Source organism: Alligator sinensis, unplaced genomic scaffold, assembly GCF_000455745.1.
Source record: "Alligator sinensis unplaced genomic scaffold, ASM45574v1 scaffold1147_1, whole genome shotgun sequence".
Lineage (NCBI taxonomy): Eukaryota > Metazoa > Chordata > Crocodylia > Alligatoridae > Alligator > Alligator sinensis.
Genome location: NW_005842832.1, coordinates 169,968 through 177,366, shown reverse-complemented (window position 1 = coordinate 177,366; position 7,399 = coordinate 169,968). Strand labels below are relative to the sequence as shown.

At 37.2% G+C, this 7,399-nt stretch overlaps 1 long non-coding RNA gene across 1 annotated transcript in view; it reads left to right on the top strand.

Annotated features, from left to right (window-relative positions):
- The window catches only part of LOC112547967, a 31,308-nt gene extending 24,342 nt beyond the window's left edge, over positions 1–6,966 (top strand). The window contains exon 3 of the long non-coding RNA XR_003091757.1: positions 6,802–6,966. This is a non-coding gene — a long non-coding RNA (uncharacterized LOC112547967). The remainder of the gene's footprint in view (positions 1–6,801) is intronic.
- Positions 6,967–7,399: the final 433 nt, after the last annotated feature.

Genomic DNA, 7,399 nt, shown 5'->3' with positions numbered 1-7,399 from the left:
GGGGGGGGGAGAGAAAAGGAGGAGAGGAGTTCCCAGACACTGGAACAACTCTTCCTCTCTCTCCCCTCCTACCTGAGCTTCCCTTTTTGCTATCTGCAACTCCTTCTTGCTTAGAGAAGATGTCACTCTTCAGCAACTGCTAACTGCTTCTTCTCCCCCCAAACCAGCCTACCTGTCCTTATATCCCTGTGCATGACATCACTCTGGCCTTGTCCAGTCAGGGAGCACCACACTACAGTCTCTCTCACAACCAATCAGCATGAAGAATCCTCTGCTTCCCCTGACCAATGAGGCTATAGGGTTTTAGACATTTTCCCCAGGTACAGGTTCTGCTCGTCATGTGCTGAGCACACAGCCAGAATAACAGGGGCCATCTCCCCCCCTGGTTACAGAGACACAAAGACTTTCTTTGCTATAGTATACTGTATAGAGAAACTTGTGCCTAATCTAGCTGCCTAAAGAAGCAATTTGAGAGGATTCTACTATGCAGGGATTTCCAATAGATCAAGGATACAAATGTTAATACAACTGAGAAGAGAAGGTGCAGGAGACCTCAGTCTTGAGATGCTACGACAGTAACTTTGATCCTAAATGATTCATAGATGTTTCCAAGGAGGGTGTTGGTAGAGGTTTGTTAAAGCAGTATGCTTAAAACAGAGCAGTGACTGATGTGTAATAAGAATTAACAAAAATTGGACATCACCATGCTTAAATAGGGGGAGGCGAAGTTCTTTAGATGAGGCAAGTACAGTGAGATGGGTATGTGGCTTGCAAATTCCTACATTCATTCTCTGAATCTTTTTAAACAAATGTTTGTCCTGTGTTTGTAGTGAACAGCAAAGTCAGACTTGCCTGTAATAAATTATACTGCGTACCAGAGTTTATTCAATCTGTGTTGTGCTTCTTGTATTCATCCCTGTATCTAGTAAACTGAAATAAAATGGATGGGGCGGGGTACAGAGCCTGGCATCTAGTGTAGCCAAATTTGTTTTCTGGTAGCCCCCATACAACTTGTTAGTTTAGGAAGCTCCCCTCCCCCCTGCCATTTTTGTTTGCTTTTTTGCATGACATATTTTAGAAGAATAGTTTATCTATATTTGTTTTACTGTTTCCATTTTGATATGTTTGGTCTGGACAAATGTCACAATCTCATGCCTTCGCCGAACCCTGTGACGCTCAGGTTCCAGCATAACTTGCATACTCCAAGATTCTCTGTGTTGCAGGCCTCTGCAAAGGAAATGGATGTGTTCAACATTCTCATTAGAGAAAGTGATGGATTGCATTGCAGCCTACTGCCCTTTCCCGTTTAGAAGTGATCTTGTAAAGGAGGGGGATTTCAGGGAGGTTGACAGCTTCTGATAGCTGTATAGAAACCTCTCTGTGCAGGACCATTGAAGTGATGCTGAAAGGGAAAAAGGAAACCCAGAGCTTTTTCATATAGAACAATAACATCTAAGCTTACATAATGGGTCTTAGCATAGGTAGGTAGAATCAAATGTTTGAAGTGCTGCATCCAGTCCAACAATAAGAGTGTGCTGGAGTTGGCTTGTGCAAAAATACCATTCACTGAATGTTAAAAGTAAAGAATGACATGTTTCTTTGTTGAAAATCAAAGATACTCTATTCCTAATAGTCACAGCCATGTTTAAAAGGTTTTGCTTACTAAGAAAGAAGTTGGTTTAGAGAATAACTTTTTTTTTAGTTTGAGTTCTGAGAGGAGGCGTGGAAATGTTAAGTGTTCATTTTATGAGCTGTCTTCATTTCTCTATCCGGTTAAGATGAAAGTGTGTGGGGAAATTTGTTTATAGACCGGTGATCCAGCTGATACAATTCTGACAAAGCGCAAACTAGAAGTGTTTCTGTGGTTTTGATCATAGTGCTATATATTATTTTGTTCTATTTGAATTTTATATCACATGTACTACTGTGGTTTCTGAGTAAGTGTTCTTACTTTCACCACTAGCTAGGGACTTTTGGATTCAGATACTGCATTGTTTGACTATGTAGTAAAGTGTTTCCATTTTGCAATTCTCTTTTGTTTTGCCTGAAATGAACAAATCTCTGCAAAGAGCTACGTTTAGATGGAAGTATACTGTGGGAAATCACATTTCAGTGTTATCATGTTGAATCTAGGCAGAACCCTTTGATATTGAGACAGTTGTGATGTGACAGAAATCAAGATGCCATACATCTATTATTATGGTCAGAGCTCTCCTGTTAAGCTTGAGTTAAATTAAAGCACTTAGCGAAGGGATTCATACTTTTGTTAGGTGTGAAGAATATTGTGGATTCTCTGGAAAATTGTAACACTGGAGCAAAGGATGCAATTTATCTGAAAAAAGCGTATCTTAACATGCTTGAATTAGAATGTTAAATAAAATTTACTTTTTAGATGTCTGAATCCCTCCCATGCTCCACCTTCTACCTCCTCCATGTCCTGTACTCCCTAATACCTATCCCAAGTTGTCTCTGGAATGAAATTACAAAGGTTTGGGTCAATCTCTCTCTTTCCATCTCTTCCTCTTTTTCTCTCCTCTCTTAAATTGCCATTGTTGCCCTTTTTGCCATTTTTCTTCATTCTTAAATAGAATGTTTTTCCTTCACTAGCAATTGAAGAAAATGTCCCCTTTTTAGAAAATTACACAAGGAACTTCCCCATTTTAAAAAAAGAAAAAGGAAAAAAAAAAGAAGGGCAGCCATTTTCTATTTTCACAGGCCAGGAGATTTGTTGTCGTTTTTAACACTTTACTGCTCTGTCTGAACAGGCAAAATAGGGGTTTTTTTTGTCTTATGTTAGCATAAATGAGTTATCCATCTTTGTGAGTATTAAGGCAAAGATTAACATGTCTGAATTCTTATCAGTGAGTGGAATTGTAGCCAGGCTTTCAGTTCACAGTGGGAAGAGGTGTGTGGCTGTGGCATGTTATACATATGTGAAATTGTTTTTATGAGGAAGTGCTGAGGCCCTTAGGTGTGATATTATCCTCTTGAGCAGTATACCAGGCATTGTTTTTTCAGTCTTCTGATAGCAGTGGAGGTAGTGTTACTGGACATTTCTCATGAGTGTTAATACCTCTCCCATAATGCTTTGATCCCTGTATCTTTTGTGGTGAAGATGGATAAAAATGATTAATATTTTTTTAATTAGATTTTTTATAAGTTGGGCCTTTTATTAAAATTAGTTTTTTCACAATATTTGAAATTCAATTTGAAATGATCAGTCCATTGTAAGGGTACATTTACTGTAATCTATACATTAGAATAGATCAGTTAACCATTAAATTAAATGCATGATATGCAAAGTTGTTGGCTGCTGAAATTTAAACAATGTAACTAGGGGAAGTCAGTGGCTAAGTGCATGGAACCTGTGTTTTTTTGATGTGATTAAATTGGCTTTTGATAGTGGGCACATTTACATGTGCACTTTATTACACAGTAGCCTATTTTACTGCGTTTTAAAACATCACGTTAAAAAACCGTGCAATTATGCTAAGGCCCAGTAAAATGGGCTACTGCATATTAAGCATCACTTAAACATGGACTTTCGGTTCTATGCATTAGGGCAGCCTAACACACATGTATTTAGTCCCTTACGTTGGAGGTACTAAATGTAATGCACGTGTAGACGTGCCCTCTAGCAACTGCTTTTGTGTTGAAAAATTTGATAGGATGTTGTGAAAGACGAGGAAGTTTGATATCTTTCTCTTACCAGGTGAATAACAACTAGATTTCAGAGGTTGAAGTCTACTAATTTTAAAACTTTAAGTGACCAGAATGAATTAGTCTAATTGGCTAAGTAAAGTAATTTTTTTTGTTTTAATAAATCTGTTTGGACAGAGAAAATTATACAAACAGCATATTTATCATGATTCTAGTTATAATAACAAACTTTTAAAAAATGCTGGTGTTCTGCATTTTAAATTTGATTCTAGTTGGCTTTCATCCAAATGTAGCTTGACATGGGTTTAAATATAGCATATACAGAAATGTAATTCATTTTAATGTGATGAAATATAAAAAATAACAGTTGGAATAAACGTATTTTATATAATTAAATGCATATAGCATATCTTCCTAGTTAACAAAAAGTAGCACCAGATTTAGTGACTAGACTGTATTTAGTCATCATGCCTAATTGTTACCATCTTAAGCCTTACTTTTAGTGGATAGCTTAAAGAACATGAATGCAAAACATTAAAATGAATTAAATTAAGGTTTCTTGTTAGCTGAAACTACACAAACATTATATTTTGGTGCCAAAAGCTGTTTGTTTTTCTTAGAGCTAACCTTTTATTTTTATAAATGTTTATCAGCACTATTGGTTTGTATATTGTAGTCATCCTCTTTCACTGTTGTTACTTTTTTGTACCTCTTTTGTGGATAGGAGAAGGTAGGGCAGGGTGTGGATGGAGAACTTCAGTTTCAAGGTTTTCCACTGGACACAGGTGAACAGAAGTAATTTAAAAGCAGCAATAATAAACTAACTTAGGGATTCAGTTCTTAATATACATAAACTACTTTAAAGTTAAGCATATGAGTACTCCTGTGTGGTGGCAAGAATCATAGGTTGAAAATTTAAGGATGCACATACATTTTTGCAGGACATGGGCCTACTTTAAAAAACAAAACAAAAAAAAAGCAAAGCCTAACCAACAGAGAAACCACTAAAAAACAGAGATAGAAAGATGATTTTGCTGGACTTTGTCTGGGGTTTCCTCACAGGCCTGTGGATTCACAATACGTTGGCTTGTCTCACCTTCCACTTAAGATCTGCTAGTAGGGAATTATATTTTCATATGTGCTTTGTATAACAAAACAAAAAAAAAAGTAACCTGTAAATATTCTGTTCCTCCTTACAGTCTGCATGTAAAGGCAAGTCCAAATGTAAACACAAGACATCTGAATCCTGCCAAATAAACACCATATTATCCTTCATCCCCAGAGAAATAAAAGAAGGTGTTTTACCTTTTAAATGTGGTATGATTTCATAGCCTTGTTGCCTGCAGCTTGGTTGATAAACTAGTCGTCTTTCCAGGAGAGTTAACAGCAAAGGATAAGATAAACTCAGAAGCTCCAATTAAATGCAGCACTTAAAATCTTTGGTAGTCAGGTCAATGTATCCTAAAGTACTGCCCTGAGTAAGGCTATGCTCTTGGAGTCTGAAATACCAAGTTCTTGGAACCGCAGCTAACATATGAACATGAACACTGCCCAAGCAATCAAGTTAAGTATACTGCTGATGTGCTTATGATCTCAGATCATAAAAACAAGGTGCTGTATATTTGGATACCCCTCTTCTCACAAGAATAGATCAGATCAGTAATAAAGGGAACAAAAGGGCTCAAAAATATAAACAGGAGCTGGTGAATGGTGTTATGCTTAGTGGCCTACAGAGTATATTGTGGGTTCTGCTGTAAATTTTACATCTAAATTCTTCTAAAAGTTTTTGCTGTTACCAATCTGAATTCTTGTCAACAAGTAGCTTACTCTTGAGTGTCTTCTCTTTAATGTTATTTAAGGTAGTGATGGCCAAAATACAGTGCTCATTAAACACACATGATTTTCTAAACCAGGGTGGGGTGGTCAATCTGTAGCATAGGTGCCATAAGTGGCATGGGCAACCTCTGCATGCGGTATGTAGCAGAATGAGGATGGGGACAGGAAGCTCAGTGGCAGATAGGGCAGGGAGCAGAAAGCAATGCTTCAGATCAGGCAGGGAACACAGGGCAGGGAGCAGAAAGCAGAGCAGCAGCTTGATGAGGGAGCCACAGGACAGGCAGTAGAAAGCTGAACAGCAAATCAGGTAAGGGAAAGGGATCTTTGTTGGGGAAGGGGCAGGGTTAACTCATGGCACACCTGCCAAAAAGGTCCCATCTGTTCTGCTATAAACTGTTACACTGTGACCCTCTTCTCTAATATGCAAGCAAGACCTATAGGGTGGTTCTCTTCCTGGGCTCCTCAGCTTATATTAACAACTTTCTTTCCAACCCTTGCAATGACTGATAATTAACAGTGCGCTTGATGCCTCTGCTTGTGGTCTGTGGCGTGTTATAAGGTGATATTGGTGTTTCTACTTTTGTGCTTTGGCACTATGGTGTGTGAGGGTATGGAGCTGAATATTTTTAGCAATCTCTGGGTAAATAGTTGCCTGTGGGGTTTTGAGAAACCATAAAGTTGTATGCAAAATACCAGCCAAGCACACAGGTTTTTTTTTTTTTTTTTTTCAGCGCTACATTTTAATCCCATAAAAAGATAAATTTGGAAATAAAAGAAGTAAAGAGGAAAGTAAGATTCTTGGTTTGTCATTTATCTTGAATGACATTACAAACGACGTGTACTATTTTTAAAAGCAGTGCTATTTGATGCATTCTGGTGTTAAAAATTGTGGAATTTTTAACGGCATTTTAAAAACATATGGTTTTAAGTAACTTTAATTGCTTGGTGATGCAGAATTCACATTTGTCATTACATCCTGAAAGTATGGACCTGCAAGTACCTACTGTTAATTACAGAGCTTAACATTTCTAGGACTAAATAAGAGTGATACAGTTGGTTATGAATCATATCTTGCCATGCTGAAATGCCAGAGATATGTTTTATTGCACTAGAGATTAAGTCCAATAGAGTAGTAGTTATACTCAGCGTCAGTATTTTTGCTGCCATCAAACTGCTGATACAGCATTTGTTTAATACAAATGGACCTCTGCACCTTTTTAAAGTGCTTTAAATCTAGACAAATTTATGCCTTATCAAAAGGTTAATTCTGACAAATTATTGTAAATTATTTCTTGTCTGATACAGGTGCAGCAAAATTAATTCTCTGCTATGCAGTCGGATGTAGATGTTTGATAGTGCATTTCAAAGGCAATAGCTGGATTTTGAACACCAGGATTGTTGAATAAAACAGTTCTGTGGATGAACACCCAGCAATCTGTGATTGGATCAACTTTTTCATGAATAGTAACAGTTCAGGTAAGGCAACAAATTCACTTCTGCAGCCCACTGTTTGGAAGTGCAGGCTTCAGTCCTATTCAAAGTTTGAAGTTAGCTATGTACGTAAGTACATCAGTGAATTTCTACCTTTGCTTTTTAACTGGGAAAGCATGCCTTGTAATTTTTTGTAAACTTCCTTCCTCACCTCAAAAACAAAGTGAATCCTAGGAAATCAGAATTTATAAAGCTGTTATTACAGCACTGAATATGAATAGGTAAAATCACATCCGGTCATACAGAGAATTAAAGTGATAGCAACATAACTGCCACATGGCTTTTATTTTAATTTTTTTTCCTATTTTATTAGAGCATGTACAAAATACAACGTATACAAAAGTATACATCATATCTATGAGTGTGTCTCTAACTTACAATCAAAACATAAAATGGTGCATGTGTGAGTGTT